We start from the raw sequence: 21,222 nt of genomic DNA, 5'->3' as shown, positions 1-21,222 counted from the left end.
AGTTACAAGTTGTTTATAATGAGTTGTATTTGGAATTTGAGACCATGAATTCCAAATATAAGAAATTAATTTCAAAACTTAAAGTTGAAAATGATTTGGTTTTGAAAGCAAAAGTTGATTTTGAAAAACAAAATAAATCTTAGAAAAATGATTTAGAGCTTTCAAAAGTCAAAATCAAAGATTTAGAAAAGGAAAATTTTGATTTGAAAGTTAAGCTTGATAGCTTAACAAAAGAAAAAGAATTAATTTCTAAAAACAACTCATTATGTTTAAAAATTGCAAAATTCTCACATTATCATTTTCATGGTCATTTGGAACATACTTGTCTCATAAAGAAACAAAAATAATTTAAAATTAGACAATTATAGGTTCCTAAGGGAACAAGGGGCATTGAAACTAACGTCCAAGGATCCAAAGCAATTTGGATACCAAAATCTACTTAAATGTCTCTTGTAGGTGTGTGGGAGTAATGAAGTTGAAAATGAAGATATTCAAATGCTCTAGCCACACTTGCAAATGAATGGGTAACCTCAAAGCTTAAAGCTTTTGTTTTTGATCATTTGGTTGCTCATTTAGGTTTATCCATGCATGAGTTTTGATTTTAAATGATTTCATGTTTTCTATCTTGTGTATATTGAAAAATGTGTTATGATGAATATTTTGAAGTTGTAATGTTTTTTCATTATATTTAGTTCATTATAATGACTTTTGGTCAAAATTGGTTTAAAATGCAAAATGATATCTCTTTAACAATTGATATCAAAATTACAAGCGCTTTGATTTTAAAAAATTTAATATTTGACCTAAATTTAAATGTTTATGCATGTAGTTTAAAATGCAAATGATATCTCTCTAACAATTGATAACAAAATTTTCAAATGCATAACATTTTTGGATAGATTTATGCACATGCACTTAAATTCAACAATTGGTTTTGCATAAAGTTTATTTTAGACTTGAATATATTGAATTTCATGCACTACTAACATGTTTGTTGTTCTTTGTTGAAATTCAATGTCTTTTAAGTGTCATGTTTTTAAAGTCAAATTTTTGTTTGAAATGTATTTTTTTGGGGAGCTTTAATTTTTCAAATGATTTTATGTAAATTTAACACTTACTCTCCAATGTTATTTTTGAACTTTAAAGTTGAATTATTTTTTATACAACAAAAAGGGGGAGAAGTATGGGTTTAAAAAATTCAATTTCTCAATGAAAAGGGGGGAGCTGAACATTTTCCAACAATTGATATATTTTTCATTAAATATTTTATTAAGGGGGGTTTTGCCAAAAACAAATTTTCAAATGTTTTGTTATATCAAAAAGGGAGAGATTGTTGAACTATATTTTGATATAACAAATTAAGGCAAAACATTTTTAGACTTGAATTGAATTTATTCAGAGTTTTTAAAGGTTTCAATAATAATTCAAAGTCCATTAAAAGTGAATTTGAGCACAAAACTAATTTTCAACGTACGTAGTATCGATATTGTTCTTATAGTATCGATACTATATGAATAGTACTGATACTGTTCATGTTGTACCGATACCCTAGGTAAGAGATATATCGATTCTCTCTAAGTAGTACCAATACTACCAACATTACTCAAATTCCAGAATCCAAAAATGGCATCGATACCCAAAGGATTATCGATACTACTTTACATAGTAGTATCGATACAATAGGCTTAGTATCGATACCATAAGGCCCAACGGCTAGTAACATCTAGTTTTATTTAAAAATAAAAAAGGTAGTACTGATACCCTCTGTACTGGCAGTTTTATTTTGCAGAGAACATCCCCAACGGCTCCAAAACATCCCCAACGGCTCCAAACATCCCCAACGGCTCCCCAGCTAGAAACAGCTACAACCTCATTCCAATTTATAAATAAAGTACAAGGCACTTGAAGAAGGGTTATAACACCTATCGAAGCATTCAAACATAAGAGAAGAGTTTTTCATTCCTATTTTACTTTCTCTTGTAAATATTTTGTTCTCGTGAGCTTAATTTTGTAAACACACTACCTTGTAGAGGTTTTTTTGTTTACTTCATTTTATTCCTTTTGTAAAATGGAAGTGGTTCTAGCTAAGCCTTTGAAAAGCTAGGGAGCGTAAAGGTTATCTCTTTATCTTGTGAAAAAGAAAGAAAAAATTAATAAATTTGTTAGAAAATTCTTAGTGAGGGACTAAGGTAGTGGAGGTAGACTTAGTTGAGAAGTCGAACCACTATAAATCGATGTGCAAAATTGTCTATCTTTTCTTTCTCCTTACTCCCTAAACAATTTTTGCCAATTCACCCCTCTTGGCACATTTTTGGTTGTTCATTTGAGCTTCAACAATCCCAACAAATACTAAAGTTGGGGTTTGGCTCTGAGCCCCGTTAGTGTGTATACATTGTTCAATTGTGGCTTTGTATTCTTGCTCTATCGTTGGTTTTCTTTCATGGCAACTCATGATGCACTCTTTTTCCTCCATTTAGGTTTAGAGAGGTTTTTTAACGAGGCTCGTGATGTTGTCTTGTTTTGTATTCTATCCATCTTGAATACAAAATCCCCTTGTCAATTTTTTTTATTTAGGTTAAAATTTTAATTAGGTATTGATAATTTAATGAGTTTAGTGCGGTTAAAAAATAATTGAGTCTTAATTTTTAATGAGTTTGAGCTTAAAATATGTATTTAATATATATAATATATTTTATATTTAATAATTTCGGTTAATTAACCTATTTTGGACCAAATTAACAGTTAACGGAATATTGAAAAAAATTAACCATTTTCCAATCGAACTAATTCGGTTCGGTCGATTAATTCAGTTAAAACGAAAAAAAATGAATATTTCTATTTTTAACAATAATCTTTTTCGTGTACAAAATGTCCCGTTTTGGGAAATTTCTTTGTAGTGCTTTCCAACTATTTTAGTAAATTTTTACGCTCTTAAAAATGGGTTTAATACGATGGATTCTATGGTTACTAGTCTCGAAGGTTGTGCTTTTGAAATTGTTGAATGTTGCGCACATGTACACGATGAATGTAGTGGTGTTGATTGTGAGAGAATGTTTCTGGTGTTATCGGCGATTGAAAAAAGTCGCCAGAACAACGATAATAGCGGAAGAGTCGATTATTTAGGTATTTTTAATAAGAGGTTGGGTAATTTGGGTGTATCAATGGACTTGGATAGGGTGACGAAAAGATTTGTCTGCGTTATCATTTCATTTGAATTTTAACAGTTTATTGCTTAAATTGAACCAAAATGAAATTTTAATGCTAAAATAATATTTACCTTTAGTTTAGATGTATAATTGATACAAACTTTAAAGTTTAATGACATATGATGTAATTTATCATGTATGATATGCTTTAATTATATCAACAGATATTACTTTATAATCACCTTAGCCTAATTTAAAAAACTATATTCCTATTTTATGAATATTAAACATCACTTCCCAAAATTATATATTAAATGTCCAAATAAAATTATAGACACGTATTAATTTATATATTTAAATTAATTACTATTAAATTACAATTGAACTATTTAATAAATAAAATCAACCCATGCATGCATCTTACCATAATATTCAGCAGTGATTTTGAAGTTGGAGAGGTTAATCAGTATGTTTCATTAACCTGGCGTGATCATGTTATGGCAAGTGGGATTGCAGGGGTAAGGGCAGTCGATCTTCTTCGATGGTTTACGGTTGAAGTACCAATCACCCACAGACTCTGCAATGGTCTGTTTCGAAAAAAAACCAACTAAGATCAACCTTTCTGAATCCCATAATACATCCCCAGATTTCTGATAATCGTATCGGATACGTATTCCGGAAATTATCTTTTGATTCCCATAATACAGAACATGTAGAATTTTAAAAACATTGCTAACCTTATTGTTGATTCTTGGAGAATTGGGTGAATGCCATGTCTCAGCCATCCATGTCTGGCAATGAACAAAGCAAGAATTTATAAACATACCCCTTTCCTTGTCTTTCTCAAGCTTACTTAGTGCCTTAAGTAGGGAACTACGGAAACCTAGACGAAGCAATAAGAAATCAGGCCAGGCGAAAGTCTAATTGGGATTTTTTAATAGTTTGATACGATTATAAAGTAATATCTATTCAGAATTTTTTTTAGTTTATTAACAACACACGCATACCCTGCAGACACAGTCTAATTGTGATTGTTGAGAGAAGTAGATGGGGATGCGTAATGCATATTACACATCCAGCTACCTTGTAGTATTTTGATCTGGCTAGAATCACATTCCTTAATGTTCAATCTGCATCTTTTCTAATAGCCATGAGGATCCGATCCAAAAGGGACTAAGACATGTTGTATCTGATGATTATCTAGTCAGTGTTAAAACCTATAAATAGAGAGGAAATAATGGTGTTTGAACAATTTACCTGCCAAAAATCATAAGCGGGGTTGACAATGAACAATGGGGTTCAAACGTTTTTGATAATTTCATGAGGGAAGATACACTGGAAGAGCAATCAACAACAGAGGAGATCAGGTTAAAGGCCAAACGTAAACAAGTGAAAAACTTGCCTTGGAAGGCTCCATTGCTCTGGCACATTTCTTGTTCAAACTTTTTGTTACACTCTGAACATAGCATGCAGACAAGAGATGTCAACAATATCGATAATGGTTGAATAATACATGGCATTATATTATGTGAGTATGATATATGGAGATTGAAGCTGAACCTGTAGTTGGACAACATCATGGTAGAAATCACTTATGGTGCGATTTCCAAGAATATCTGGCCTGAAATATAGAAGCATTCACTTAAATCATATGAATATATGAAGCAGTTCATGGTAAATCTGGAAAACTAAAACATTTTTTTTATCAATGGAAAACTAAAACATACTCATCAAGGAAAAAGCATGCATCAGCAAGACACTTGACAGTAGTATCCGTTGGTAGATGATCTCGAAACTCATCACAATGTATAAGGGTTGCTGTTGCGTGTTGTGAGTACTATAAAATATACTCAAATAATGTGCAAGTATACACAATCGCTCAAGTAATATAATGATGAGTGAGTATCGTCTCCACAGGGATTGGGTGAAATCACAAAAGTCTAACCAAAGCAATGCAATATTCTATCTAAGTATAATTAGTCTTGATATATACAAATGTCACGGCAATGGATATGTGTAAGCTGGTGGATGCAGATTGATGGTGTGATGGTGTAGTAATTGGAAATGCAGTGGCAATGATGGATGTTTAATATTGAGTATGGTGAAATGTTGAGGCAATGAGAAATGGTAAAAACAGTAAATAAAAAGATAAATAAAATAAGAAGAAAATAATCCTCACGTGACAAGCTTCCAATGAAATGAATGGTAAGGATTGGTCTAAGGTTGCTAAACTTATTTCTCAAGTATATTTAAGCTATTTTGTCTTTACTTACTCGACATGACTTTCCTAAGGTGTTCAAAAGAACCTAACAGAATAGGATGCCAAGGCATCTGCTCTCACTCAACGATGTTGGACATCCTACCCTATTGATAAAGACACCCTTTTTAGTCGTTGAAATCCTAACCTAGTCTCTTCCGAGATCTAAGGGATTAAGTTATAATATTCCTAGGCTGGTTCAAAGCCCCTTGAAAATACCATAACCCATTGCTTATGAGGATCTTATCTTGCGTTTCTTCCGAATACTTACAAGTATTTTTAGTTTAGGATTCTTCCGAATACCTAACCTTCATCTAAGAGATGGACATTTCCATGCCTCTTACAAGCCTAGATGGTGAAGCATTCATAAGCAAAGCAAATAAAGAACCAAAATAAACTTAATTATACTATTGAAAATAAAGTTCAAACAACCATTCAACCAACCACCACCAAATAAGTTAGTTTATGGTGGGGTTCGAAATATCCAAACACAAAGTCATGAAAATTCGTTCCAACAACCCACAAAATAATATAACGAAATAGCAGCAAAAAGGGAAGTGAGAAGAAGCCTTCGACGCGCCACCGGAGGTCTCTTCTCGGCCACCACGAATCACCTAGCTCGCTAGCTCCTTTCGGCGCCTAGCTTGCCACTCCTTGGAGCTTTATCAATGGAGGAATATCCCCAAGGAAGAAGAAAAGAAAAAAGAAAATAAAAATCTGATTTTTCTGCTCTATGCGTGTGCTCATCGTCCTCTCCTTCTTCTCTCTCATGAGGTGTCATATATAATAAAAATATCTAGGGGTAGTGATGAGGTTGTTGGGTGCAAAATACCCCTCATACCCCTAGAATCATATGTTATGCATGAACCTTATCCTCCAAGTGGCAGTGGTCCATTGGCAGCTCTGGCAGGCGGTTACAGCAGTCCTTCACGTGCAGAGACAGATGTCCAGTGCCAGCTGTCCTTATGCAGAAATATCTTTTTGTCTTTTTCTGCGCCAGAAATGCCAAGGCATTTCAATATGCTTTAGAAACGTGTGATGCCGCGGCATTACTTCCCAAAGAATCCTTTTTCTTGCTATTCCCTGCACACCATAGACAAACTGCACCTTTCCCTCAAATAGCACCATTAAGAAATAAAATAGCACAGCCACCACAAATGCAACTATATGCAACTAAATGATCCTAAAATGACTAAAATGAGCTTTTAAACAAACAATAATTTAAGTGAAAAAGGCTTTAAAAGTAGCCTTTTTAGGAAGTTAACACATCCCCAAACTTAAGCTATTGCTTGTCCTCAAGCAATGGATAGCAGTTACATAAGCATAATGTCATGGCAAAGTTCGATAGTAAAACAGTAGGACAAAATTGAATTTCAACCCTCAGAACGATAGGCTTCAACATGCTAGACTTATCAAGAATTCAAGTACTTTTCCCTAGGTCAAAATCCTTTGTGGTAGTGTGTTGTGCGTGATTGTATCCAATCTATACTTAGCGAATTTAGACAATTTCTAATCAAGTCCCCTAGTTTTTGTCAAGGCATTTACTTATCATTAAGCACATTTTTACTCATTTTTCTGTGATTTTTTTTAATGCTGTTACGAAGGGAGTCAGCTCATCACACCTACTCTCCCACACTCTAGATGAAAGGGAGCATACCTTCCATCCCCGAGCTAGTTAAGTAGAGTCATCCTGTGACTTCTTTCATTCACTCATATGCACAAGGCTTCCATTTATTAAAGAAAGTTCCAGGAAATGCCACGGCAAAGAGGAGTGTCCCTCTACAGCTATGCTTAAGCATTTATTCACAGTTTCATTTCTAAGGGAGTTTGTTTTTGATTTTTCTTTTAAACACCATACTATATTTCAATGCCAAGACTAACTAAAGTTCCTTCATAAAAATTTCCTAAATTTTCTAAGTATAGAGAACATACAAATCGTGTAAATATTTTTCACAAAGCATCAAGCCCTAGAGTAAGTTCTATCATTCTCAACAGTCATTTACATTCAGATTCTAGCCTAACAAAATTATCATCATCGGGTATCCTCAAAACATTTTATCTAATTGTCCTACCATTTACTGATGCCATGGCATAATACTATGCTAATGCTATCATGCATATGACCTACCAAGAACAATACCTCCCCCAAACTTAAGGGAAGCATTGTCCTCAATGCTTTAAAGAGAAGTAAACTAACTATAAACTATATATTATGCAATGAAATGCAACTAAATGAAAATAGATGCAAGAGAGGTACCTCAATGTTTACGTGGTGGTGGTGCTTTGGAGGTGCTAGTAGCTCCTCGCCGGGTGCGCTTTCGGATAGGTGCTGGAATGGACTCGGAAGAATTGGAGTAATAGTGCGCAATGCGTCCAGCCGTGGTCTTGGTGCGGTGACCACTACATTGTGCAGGAGAAGGATTGGGTGCTGGGACGGGGCTGGGTGTTTCTTCGACAGGGACAGTGGATGGATATTCAGGAGTCTTGGACCGGTGTGTATCAGGAGTAGGGTCATCAGCAGGAGGATCAGGTGCATCGTGCTCAGGCTCTGGAGATGCCTCGGCATTAAATGCCGGCAGAATTTCGTCTGGGAATCCAGGAAAATTCTATTGTCCGTGGGGAATGATTTCTTGAAAGAATGATTCCACCACAGCATCTCTATGCTTCACATATCCAAAGAAGTTACGGATGTCACCGTGTAAAGCATGGATTTGAGCTTGAGTCCGCGTCACAGCTTCCTCGAGAGCAAGTAACCTTGCCTCGGCATTCGATTCTGTAGCACCTGCAGATTGCTCATGAACAGGGTCGTTAGACTTGGGATTTTCAATTCCTAACAACAGTGTAAGTCTAGCCCTATTGATGCCCGATAATCCAGGTAAAATTTCATCAAAAGCATTTTCCTCAACCTTTTTCTTACGACATAAAGTGGTAATTAAATTAGGAAACACCAAAGCACTTGCCTTTTTACCCAAACAGTCGTGAACTTGCTGAACAATGATACAACCCACATCGATCGGACGGGATACCATTATAGAATGTAAAAGCAATAAGCGTGAAAGTGATACCGTAGTGTTGTGGGAGGTGGGCATGAGTTTATTCTTGAGAAAGTGATTCCATAATTTGGCACGCGGCTGAAGACGTTCCCGGTTGACCGAGTATCGGCTCGTCTGGCGACCATTCCACTCAGTGTTTTCGAAACAAAGGTCCTCCAAGACCCCATCGTATTTGTTGCTATCGGCTTCCTCTTCGAACGTGGCATGGTTATCCACAACATCCTGCAAATGAAAATAATGATTAATAGCAGTGGATGTAAAACGGATTTTCTTACCTCGAACGAAGATGGAGTATTGATTGGGCTTGAAAATGTTCGCATAGAACTCCTTAACTAATGAGGCGTTCACCGAACCAGGATGACGGGCAAACTTCTGCCATTTGAGCGGCGTCATGATGTCCATAACATCGGGTCCAAAACCACCATCGGTTTCCTTGGTAAAAATAAATCCTAACTCAAAAAAGAGTTTTCGGTTCTTGAAGTTTTGGAACCGAGCCTTAGCCTCATCGTTCTCAAACTGTTGCCAAGCGGTCGTGTCGGTTGGAGCCGATCTTGAGCGCACCATTTTCAGTGTTTTTGAAGTAAGAAAAATGAAAAAGGAGGAAGCTTTTGAAAGCTTTAAAAACTTGGATGTATTTCGGCTATGGAGAAATAACAAAGAAAGAAGATGAATGAAAGAAAGAGAAAAGGTAAAAGTTAAAATGAAAGAGAAAAATTAATAATGAAAGATAAAAGAAAAAGTTAAAAATTTAAGAAGGAAAAGGGGTGATAGGACGGTTAAGAGAGAAATTAGTGGGTGGGGGTTGTGTGTGTATGGGGAAGGAAAAACTGCCAAAAAGCAATGATGGTGATGGGACAAAAACTGTGGAAAGAGAAAAGTAAATGTCAGAAATTAAATTAAATAAAAAGAAACAAATCAAAAGAATATCTCTCCAAGTAATGCTTTGTCATTTCCTCCCTTTGGTAACCGCTCCTTGTACGGTTTGCAGCAGTGTGGTCCCTACAAATCAGATCAAAAATTAATTACAAAATAAAATAAAATAAAACTAAAGAAAAAACTTGAATGTTAAATTTTATTTATGCACAGACACAAATTCAATGCCGAGACATCGAATTTTGGTTATCCTCTGGGCACGCTTCAGTATCGTGCAGCCGTAACACGTCCTTGTTGTGCGGTGGTGGAATTCCATTGTAGGCTTTCAGACGCTGGCCATTGACCTTGAAGATCTTCCCATTGTCTATTCTCTTGATGTCAACAGCTCCATGGGGATAGACATAATGCACCTCAAATGGCCCTGACCATCGAGATTTTAGCTTCCCAGGAAAGAGTTTAAGTCTGGAGTTGTAAAGCAAGACTTGTTGCCCCACATGAAAATGCCGTGGCATCAGTTTTTGGTCATGCCACTTCTTGGTTTTCTCCTTGTATATCCGAGCTTTCTCATATGCTTGTGCTCTAAACTCTTTCATTTCATTAAGTTCTAATAATCTCTGCTCCCCAGCTAGTTGACCATCGAAATTCAATCGCTTGATAGCCCAATAAGCTTTATGTTCAAGCTCAACCGGGAGATGACAAGCTTTACCATATACTAGCTTGAAGGGTGACATCCCCAAAGGAGTTTTGAATGATGTTCTGTACGCCCAAAGTGCTTCATCCAACTTTGGCGACCAATCCTTTCGCTTTGGGTTCACCACTTTCTCTAAAATCTGCTTGATCTCTCGATTAGATATCTCAGCTTGGCCATTTGTCTGCGGATGATATGCCGTGGCAATCTTGTGTCGAACTCCATATCTCAGCAATCAACTTATTATCAAAATTGGTTCCTTCATCACTGATGATAGCACGAGGTACTCCAAACCGAGTGAAAATATACTTGTGCGAAAACTTGAGTACGGTCTTGGAGTCATTCTTTGAAGTTGCTATTGCTTCCACCCATTTTGACACATAATCCACAACAGGCAATATGTATAATTTTCCTTCAGAAGATGGGAATGGTCCCATGAAGTCGATGCCCCATACATCAAACAGCTCTATCTCCAAAATATTTTACAGCGGCATCTCATGTCGTCTGGAGATGTTTCCAGTTCGTTGGCATTGATCACATCCTTTGTAAAATGCTTGGGCATCTCTAAACAAAGTTGGCCAGTAAAAGCCTGATTACAGGACCTTAGCAGCAGTCCTTGCTCCACCAAAATGGCCTCCACTTGGGGCCGAATGACAATGGTACAAAATATCACTTTGCTCCTCTTCAGGTACACATCGTCTAATGAGATGATCGGCACAATGTTTGAATAGATATGGATCATCCCAAAAATAGTGCCTTGCATCGTGCTTGAACTTATTTTTAACCTGACTATTCAAATCAAAAGGCACAATTCCACTAACAAGAAAATTAACAAGGTCAGCGTACCACGGGATTGCCGCGGTATATAAAATTTTCTCATCAGGAAATTCCTCTTGGATATCTACAGTGTCATGGCATTCAGAATTATTCTCTAGCCTAGATAAGTGATCAGAAACTTGATTTTCAGTTCCTTTTCTATCTACCACCTCTAAGTCAAATTCTTGCAAAAGTAAGATCCACCTAATAAGTCTAGGCTTGGCATCCTTTTTGTTCACTAAGTATTTTATAGCCGAATGATCAGTGTGAACAATAACTTTAGTACCTATTAGGTAAGGTCTAAATTTATCAAAAGCAAATACTACGGCAAGTAATTCTTTCTCAGTGGTGGTGTAGTTCAATTGTGCTTCATTTAAAGTGCGGCTAGAGTAATAAATAACATGAAAGATTTTACCTCGGCGTTGCCCCAAAACAGCTCCTACGGCATAATCGCTTGCATCACACATCAGCTCAAATGGTGATGTCCAGTCGGGAGGGACTACAATGGGTGCCGAGATCAGTTGTCGCTTTAGCTCAGTAAACGCGCCGAGGCATAATTCTTCAAACACAAAGGGTTGGTTTTGTTGAAGCAATGTGCACAAGGGTTTAGAAATCTTGGAGAAATCTTTGATAAACCTTCTATAGAATCCAGCATGTCCAAGAAAACTTCTTATTCCCTTGACCGAAGTTGGTGGTGGCAACTTTTCAATCACTTCAATTTTCGCCTTGTCACTTTCAATACCCTTGTGTGAAATTTTGTGGCCTAATACAATGCCTTCAGTCACCATGAAGTGACATTTTTCCCAGTTTAAGACCAACTCAGCCTCCTCGCATCTCTTGAGAACTTTTGCTAAATTACCGAGGCATAGTTCAAAATCATCCCCACAAACTGAAAAATCGTCCATGAAGATCTCCAGAAAATCCTCAACCATATATGAAAATATAGCTTGCATACAACGCTGAAACGTTGCCGGGGCATTACAGAGTCCAAAAGGCATCCTCCTAAAGGCAAAAGTGCCATAGGGACAAGTAAATGTAGTCTTCTCCTGGTCCTCTGGTGCGATGGCAATTTGATTGTACCCTGAGTACCCATCCAAAAAGCAATAGAATGCTTTGCCGGCCAATCGATCCAACATTTGGTCGATGAAAGGTAGAGGAAAGTGGTCCTTCTTCGTAGCTTTGTTGAGTTTTCGATAGTCCATGCATATCCTCCATCCGGTCACAGTGCGAGTGGGTAATAGCTCATTATCCTCATTCGTAACCACCGTCGTGCCTCCTTTCTTCGGAACACATTAGACAGGGCTCACCTATGAGCTATTGGAGATAGGGTAGATTACTCCAGCATCAAGTCATTTCAGAATTTCTTTCATCACCACTTGCTTCATAATAGGGTTGAGTCTTCTTTGTGGTTCAATTGAATTGCCGTGGCAATCTTCTAGCAGAATCTTGTGCATGCAGATCGTGGGACTAATGCCTTTCAAATCGGCCATAGTCCAACCAATTGCTTTCTTATGCTGCATCAAAACACTTAACAAACTTTGCTCTTGGTTAGCAGTAAGGTTAGCGGAAATAATCACCGGTAAAGTCTCATCGCTACCTAAGTAAACATATTTAAGATGCCCTGGCAAAGTCTTAAGCTCTAGATTGGGTGCATGCAATAATGAAGGCTTAGGAGAAATGAATTCATCAAAATTCAGAGGTTCAAAATTTATATCTGATCTAACTTGTACTAAGCTAGATTGCTCCTCCAAAATTGGAAAGTCATCGGACTCCACTAAGCTTTCATCATCCACCAAATATTCATTTTCTGCTAGCTGAATGAAGTTGTTCTGGCAAAGATGTTCAGTCTCTTCTTCAATCACTGAGTTTAATTCAGAAATGCCTTGGCATTCTTCAGTGTCATCAACATATTTGAGCGTTCTAAAAACATTGACAGTCACACACTGATCAACCACTCTCATGGTGAGTTCACCTTTTTCATAGTCTATCAAGATACGTCCAGTGGCTAGGAAAGGTCTTCCCAGAATGATTGGTGCCTTGGCATCAACTTCGCAGTCCAGAATTAAGAAGTCGACTGTAAACACAAACTTGTCCACCCTTACTATGACATCCTCGACTCTCCCTTCAAGTTTAACATGGGATTTGTCGGCAAGTTGTAAAATAACTGAGGTGGGTCTTGCATCTCCTATGCCAAGCTTCAAGAATATCGATTTCGGTATTAAGTTGACACTTGAACCAAGATCACATAAAGCCTTTCCAACGAAATTAGCTCCAATTGAACAAGGAATAATGAAGCTGCCCGGATCATTTCTCTTTGGCGACAACTTACTCGATGAAGAACAAAATTCTGTTGCCGTGGCAACAGTCTCTACTTTCCTCTTCTTGGTACAAATGTCCTTCATAAATTTGGCATACATCGGCATCTGTTCAACAGCTTCCAAGAGAGGTATATTGATATGGAGTTGATCAAGAATGTCTACGAACTTCTTGAATTGAACTTCATTATTGTGCTTCTTCAATCTTTGCGGGAAGGGTGGGGGAGGTCTAGCTTCCTTAGCTGCAGGAATAAAATTTTCTTTTACCTTGGCATCATAATCTGGTACCTTGGCAAAATCCTCCTCCTTGTCCTTCTCAGAAACTCTATCATCTTGTAATTCAGCTTCAGTAGTGGGATTAGAATCATCTTATTGTGGCCCACTATCCTTGACTTGTCGATTGATTTGTGTTCCACTCCTAAGAGTTAACACATTGCAATGTTCTTTTCCAGGCCCTTTAGTGACTTCAGTATCACTTGGTAAACGTCCTTGCTGACGCTCTTGCAATGCCGTAGCAATCTGACCAACTTGACCTTCCAAAGCTCTCAGAGACGAGCTATGGCTTTGAATTAAGGCGCCTTGACTATGAAGTAAAGCTCCTTGATTCTTAATTGAAGTAGAATGGTCTTGCAGCATTGTCTTCGTAGTAGATATGAATTCTTGAATTGTAGCTTCTAAGGAACTTATGCTCGCTGAAGATAAAGCTCTTTTGTTAGCATTATGCCATGGCATAGCATTTTGGTATCCTTGAGGCTCATTGTGATTCTGCTGCCTAGTAGGTTGATTAGCATTGTGGGCTCCTTGATTTTCCCATGAAAAATTAGGATGCTGACGCCATCCAGCATTATAAGTGTTTGAGTAAGGATTGTTGCTGCCTCGATTGTAATTACCAACAAAGTTGATGGACTCATGGTTGGTTGGGCATTCACTCTCGTGATGATTGCCTTGGCATAACAGACATGCCAGACTAGTTGTTTTCACTTCCTTCACATCAGTGGAACATTGTAAGTTCTTCAACATATTAGTAATAACGGAGAGTTGAGCGGACACCGAATCTTTGGCTTCTAACTCGAATGCTCCAGGTGCTCTCCTCCCACTCCCAAGTCTTGAGGAAGGAAATTGATAATCATTATTAGCAATTCTGTCCAAGATAGCAAACGCCTCCGTAGGTGATTTATCCAGCAATGTCCCATTTGCCGAGGCATCCAGTAACATCCTCGTGGGTGCATTGACTCCATTATAGAACATGACTACTTGAGTCCAATCATGAAAACCATGATATGAACACTTTTGAAGCAAACTCTTGTAACGATCCCAACACTCATACATGGATTCGTCGTCGCCCTGGCGAAAAGATGATATTTCATTCCTTAGTTGCGTATTCATATTTGGTGGGTTGTACCTCAATAAAAAACTCTTGCAAAGATCGACCCATGATTCCATCGAACCGACTGGTACACCACTCAACCAAGCCCTTGCTCGGTCACGCAATGAATACGGAAAAAGCTTTAATTTCAGAAAATCCTCATGCACTCCTTCTTGGCGGAAAGAATCACAAACTTCCAGAAAATTGCGAATGTGCTGCCTGACATCTTCAGTTGGCATACCCCCAAACTGTCCAATGGAATTCAACATGTTGAACATGACTGGTTTCATCTCGAAATGTGCAGCTTGAATTTCGGGTGCCACAATCCCAGGATTCAGATCATCCAGCATCGGATGTAATGATCTCGAATAACACGAGGCCTGATAGCAGGTTCAGCATTGTTTAATGCCGCGATATTCTGATTTCCGTCATCTTGACCAATGCCTTGGTTTCCAATCTGATACATATTTTCTTGAGCACGTCTTCTTCTTCTAAAGAGTCTTTCAATTTCAGGTTCTATTGGTTCCAAAGGCTCTTCAGAATTTCTTCTAGGCATACACTAAATAAACCTTAAAAATAAAACAAAAATATCAAGTAAACTATACAAAAATAAAAATGCAAAACAAAATAAAATGCTCTGGCAAAACTAAATAACTTCAGGCTGCCAATCCCCGGCAACGGCGCCAAAAACTTGTTGCGTGTTGTGAGTACTATAAAATATACGCAAATAATGTGCAAGTATACACAATCACTCAAGTAATATAATGATGAGTGAGTATCGTCTCCACAGGGATTGGGTGAAATCACAAAAGTCTAACCAATGCAATGCAATATTCTATCTAAGTATAATTAGTCTTGATATATACAAATGTCACGGCAATGGATATGTGTAAGCTGGTGGATGCAGATTGATGGTGTGATGGTGTAGCAATTGGAAATGCAGTGGCAATGATGGATGTTTAATATTGAGTATGGTGAAATGTTGAGGCAATGAGAAATGGTAAAAACAATAAATAAAAAGATAAATAAAATAAGAAAAAAATAATCCTCACGTGACAAGCTTCCAATGAAATGAATGGTAAGGATTGGTCTAAGGTTGCTAAACTTATTTCTCAAGTATATTTAAGCTATCTTGTCTTTACTTACTCGACATGGCTTTCCTAAGGTGTTCAAAAGAACCTAACAGAATAGGATGCCAAGGCATCTACTCTCACTCAACGATGTTGGACAGCCTACCCTATTGATAAAGACACCCTTTTTAGTCGTTGAAATCCTAACCTAGTCTCTTCCGAGATCTAAGGGATTAAGTTATAATATTCCTAGGCTGGTTCAAAGCCCCTTGAAAATACCATAACCCATTGCTTATGAGGATCTTATCTTGCGTTTCTTCCGAATACTTACAAGTATTTTTAGTTTAGGATTCTTCCGAATACCTAACCTTCATCTAAGAGATGGACATTTCCATGCCTCTTACAAGCCTAGATGGCGAAGCATTCATAAGCAAAGCAAATAAAGAACCAAAATAAACTTAATTATACTATTGAAAATAAAGTTCAAACAACCATTCAACCAACCACCACCAAATAAGTTAGTTCATGGTGGGGTTCGAAATATCCAAACACAAAGTCATGAAAATTCGTTCCAACAACCCACAAAATAATATAAAGAAATAGCAGCAAAAAGGGAAGTGAGAAGAAGCCTTCGACGCGCCACCGGAGGTCTCCTCTCGGCCACCACGAACCACCTAGCTCGCTAGCTCCTTCCGGCGCCTAGCTTGCCACTCCTTGGAGCTTTATCAATGGAGAAATATCCCCAAAGAAGAAGAAAAAGAAAAAAGAAAATAAAAATCTGATTTTTCTGCTCTATGCGTGTGCTCACCGTCCTCTCCTTCTTCTCTCTCATGAGGTGTCATATATAATAAAAATATCTAGGGGTAATGATGAGGTTGTTGGGTGCAAAATACCCCTCATACCCCTAGAATCATATGTTGTGCATGAACCTTATCCTCCAAGTGGCAGTGGTCCATTGGCAGCTCTGGCAGGCGGTTACAGCAGTCCTTCACGTGCAGAGACAGCTGTCCAGTGCCAGCTGTCCTTATGCAGAAATATCTTTTTGTCTTTTCTGCGCCAGAAATGCCAAGGCATTTCAATCTGCTTTAGCAACGTGTGATGCCGCGGCATTACTTCCCAAAGAATCCTTTTTCTTGCTATTCCCCGCACACCATAGACAAACTGCACCTTTCCCTCAAATAGCACCATTAAGAAATAAAATAGCACAGCCACCACAAATGCAACTATATGCAACTACATGATCCTAAAATGACTAAAATGAGCTTTTAAACAAACAATAACTTAAGTGAAAAAGGCTTTAAAAGTAGCCTTTTTAGGAAGTTAACAGTTGCTAAACCTCTAGCAGAGCATCCTGAAAAAGAGCCTGCAAACTCAACAAATCCATTAACTTGCAACTAATAAAAACTGAATGACAAAAAATTTCACCTTTAAATATGAAACCATAAAGATGAACCTTTGTCGCTACGTGCTCTCCTTAGACAAGCCAAGTGACAAGAGTTCACTCATAATTGCTTCCCAGATGAGTTGGCCTCTGAAGAAAATATTTGTTCCATTCTATAAAAACACAACAAAAACTCAGTTCTTTTGAGCAAACAATTGTTCGAAACCTAATTAACAAACAAAGTTTACCTTGAACTCACTTTCAGGATGGCCAGCAAAAGATGCACCATCGCAATAACGTATCTTAACTATGTTCCAATTATAAAAATCTGAAAAAAGAAGAAGGAAATTACCCGTTTTGAAAGCACACTCTTTAAACTGCATGACAAAACGGAGACTTGAAAACAAGGCATACCAGGATTTTGTGAAGGATGATGGCTTAAAATCCCGGAAAATGGAACAAGGCGGTCCATGTACTTTGATGAACCTAAAGCTTTTCCTTTTCGAATATTGCATGTTTTTATAGAATTGCACCAACCTGCACCCTATAAACCAAACAAGGAAACTTGAAAACAAAGCTAAATTCTTGTAGAAATGTCAAAGATAAAAGCAATGAATTTACATCAATGTGGAGAAGCCAATTGTTAGAGCCAGATTCAGAGCCCTTCTGAAAATGGTATCCTGGTAAACTTCCATCCAAGCAAACTGAAGAACAGAAACCAAGAGAAATATTTAGTTTTTAAAAGAAAACCGAGATAAAAGGGTCGAATTTGAGGAGAAGAAAAGTGGGTACATGCGCCTGTGGGTTTGGCTCTATTGAGCAAAGTAAATGGAACGAGACCCTGAGTGGAGTGGTGATCGATGGTAGGAGAGGGAGTGCCGGAGTTTCGAGAATCAAAGAGGAGAGTAAGAGCGAAGAAGATGAATGTGAATCCGACTGCTGTTATGGCCTAATCCTTCTTCGCCTATTTTCTACACCGAGACAAAGCTCGAAGCCTGGGATTTGCCATTGAATAGGAGCTTTTCCCCTTCTTCTCCTTGAGGAGTTTAGTTCCCGGTTTATGGCTGATTTAAGCTTTGCGTGTCTTCTTCTTCAAAGGTTCCTTTATCCAAGTTGATGTGAATTTCGCAGTTCAGGTGGCTATCACATCTGTTTTGCATGGTTTTGAGTTGGTTTTGAGTTGCTTTCGAGTTTCGACCCCTGAATACCATTATGGGGAATACGCTTTACACCTGCCTTTTACAGTCCTTTTAACACTATTTATAGCTTTGAGTACTTATGTGCTGCACTTCTCAAAAAGGGTTTACCAAAGTTTTAATCTTGTCAAAATTTATAAGAATATATTGCATTTTAAAAGTATTATTAGATATTTCTTCTCTGCTTTTTTTTCTATTTTCAAATTCGTAGGTCATTTACAATTAATTTGGTATTTACAGCAATTTGAACAGGCGACGTGATGAGTTCAATCAGATATAATTTTTTTAATGGATCGTGTCAGGTAGACCCCACACCCGAAATTAAAACGAGTCCCAATGAAAAATTAAATTTTTTTGTAATTTTTTAAAAAAAATAAAAAAAAATATTTTATCTCCGTGGAACTTGTCACGCCGGGTGACGAGTTCCAACGGTTATAATTTTTAAATATTTGCCTGTTGGCTTGACCATTTTTTTTGACAATATCGGTACTGCCTCAGCATTATCAGTACTACTTCATTATTTTGGGTTTCAGTATCGAAATCATATATGGTATCGGTACCATTTTAGCATTCTGTTTTGACAGTATCGATACTTCCTCAGCAATATCGGTACTACTTCACTATTTTGGGTTTCAGTATCGATATCATTTATGGTATCGGTACCATTTTAGTATTATGTTTTGACAGTATCGATACTACCTCAGCAGTATCGGTAATGCTTCATTATTTTGGGTTTCAATATCGATATCATAATGGTATCGGTACCATTTTAGCATTCTGTTTTGACAGTATCAATACTTCCTCAGCAGTATCGATACTACTTCATTATTTTGGGTTTCAGTATCGATATCATATATGGTATCAATATCATTTTAGCATTATGTTTTGACAATATCGGTATTGCCTCAGTTGTATCGGTACTGCTTCATTATTTTGGGTTTCAGTATCGATATATGTATCGATACTGATTTAACAGTATTGGTACTATTATAGCAGTACCAGTACAAGAATATTTAAAAAACATTTTTTACTCGATTAAAGTTCAAAACCCTTAGTAAAAATTATTTTAAAAACTTTTCCAGTATAGGACTCAAATTTACCAAAATAGGTCAGTCAACATAAATAATATCCAAAATATAGTGGGCATGATCATAAACATAATAATAGGTAACATGATAATAAAAATATGCGAAATATGATCAATATAAATCTGATCATCCAAAACATAATAGTATAACCAAATCCAAAATATCAAATGCGAAGAAATTCAAGGAAATTGAAAGTTCAAAGTAAGACACTTGAAACACCAACAACGAACAACTAGCAAAGCAATAGCATGATCAATCATCCGATGGAGGATCGAGATCCAAAAGAGGTGCACGGAAAAGGCAACGTCTTGTGAAAGAGCATCGAGCCTATCTGTCACGGCGTCAAATCGAGCTAGGATGTCGCGTTGCAGCTCGGTCAATTGAGTCCCCAAGGCAATAAAATGGGACTCCATAGATGTAAACCTCAGATCTAAATTCTCCATCAGAGAATGAAAATATGGAGGCATGACATTACTAGCGCTCGGAGGCCCGTTAGGGATGCGATTTATAGGATCATCAACATCTTGTCAAACATCATTGGCCTGAGGAGGAGCCGGAGCTGGAATAGCTCGAGAAGAACTAGCATCGGGCGTCTTTTTAGGTATTCGTTCCCAATTTGTCCCAACTTGAGTCCATCCTGACTTGCGAAGAGAGGTAAAATCTATTGGGGTATCCAAGTTGATGGCAGCATCTAGGTCGACTCTAAGACTGACTTTGATAAAGAAATTACTAAGAAGACGACTATAAACCAAAGACTCGACTCTCTTAGAGGGAATATGGTTAATGGTGTCCACTAGTTCACCGAAGATTATTGGAGCAAGATTAATTTTTTTTATTGTTTTGAAAACAATGGATCCACCAAATGTCGATACTTCGCAAAGAGGAGTATTTTCATGCGGATGGTCGAAACCACCAAGAGATAATCAAGTGAAGAAATCACTCGTGGAAGTCAATGATACTAGCGCTATTTCCTACTTCTAAGGAAGAAGGGACGGTATCTCGCTCATTATCAATCCCAGTGTTTTCGAGACCAAAAGCACGGGCAATAGAGTCAGAATTAATGGTAATGTATTTGCCCAAGAGATAAGAACGAATACTTTCAGTTTGTGCAAACCGCATTGGAATAGAAAATGTGAACTAGTTGGTGAAAGACAACAGGTTTAACTTTGAAAGTATTGTCAAATTTCCAAGCTTGTAGAAGGGGTAGGTATTTAAAGTTCATTTCTTGCATTTTCGAAAGAGGAGGGAGAATTCTGCTCAGTCCTAATAGTATAAGACTCAAAATAGTTTAGATATCATGAATATAGATTTCGACGATTCGGTTCATTAAAACAAGAATTTACTATGGTCATTTCAGTTGGATTGGGAGGAGGATTTGGTAGAGGGTTAGGAGGTGGATTAGCACGAGAGAAGGAGGATCTAGGACGTTTCTGAGACATGTTAAAGAGAATCGAAATAAAGATTATACCTGCAAAGAAAGACAATACATATATATGCACTCAATTAATCCCAAAACTCAATATGAGTCAACAATACAAGGTATTCTATAACTAAATATTTTTTAATATAATATTTGTTAATATAATATAATATAATGGGCAACAAAATGATGTTTAATATAAAAAAACAAGTTTTGAAAAATAAAATATATGTATACCTATATTTTTTTATTTAATGAAATTTCGAATTTTGAAGATTTTGTTTAAAAAAATTGTATATTCTAGTGTAAAAATGAAAAATAAGTAAAGCCCATTCACTAATATAAGAAAAAACTAACTAAAACTAGCCTTAAATTCGAAAAGAAAAATTAGAGTTTTAAAAAAATTACCTTCAAAATTAGGATTGAGATGGAATTTGATGATGAATGGACGATTTTGATGATGCTAGCCGACTGGAAAGTTGAAAAACAAAACAAATCCGACTCCAAAAAGATACAATGAGGCGATTTTGAGAAGGGGTTTAGGGTTGTGTGG

General features: G+C 37.1%; 1 pseudogene; it reads right to left on the bottom strand.

Annotated features, from left to right (window-relative positions):
• Positions 1 to 3,618: 3,618 nt before the first annotated feature.
• Positions 3,619 to 17,974, bottom strand: LOC120188181 (annotated as a pseudogene).
• Between the last annotated feature and the right edge of the window lie 3,248 nt (positions 17,975 to 21,222).

Source organism: Hibiscus syriacus, unplaced genomic scaffold (assembly GCF_006381635.1).
Source record: "Hibiscus syriacus cultivar Baekdansim isolate YM2019G1 unplaced genomic scaffold, ASM638163v2 tig00116939_pilon, whole genome shotgun sequence".
Classification (NCBI taxonomy): Eukaryota; Viridiplantae; Streptophyta; class Magnoliopsida; order Malvales; family Malvaceae; genus Hibiscus; species Hibiscus syriacus.
This window is presented reverse-complemented; position numbering and strand designations above follow the sequence as displayed.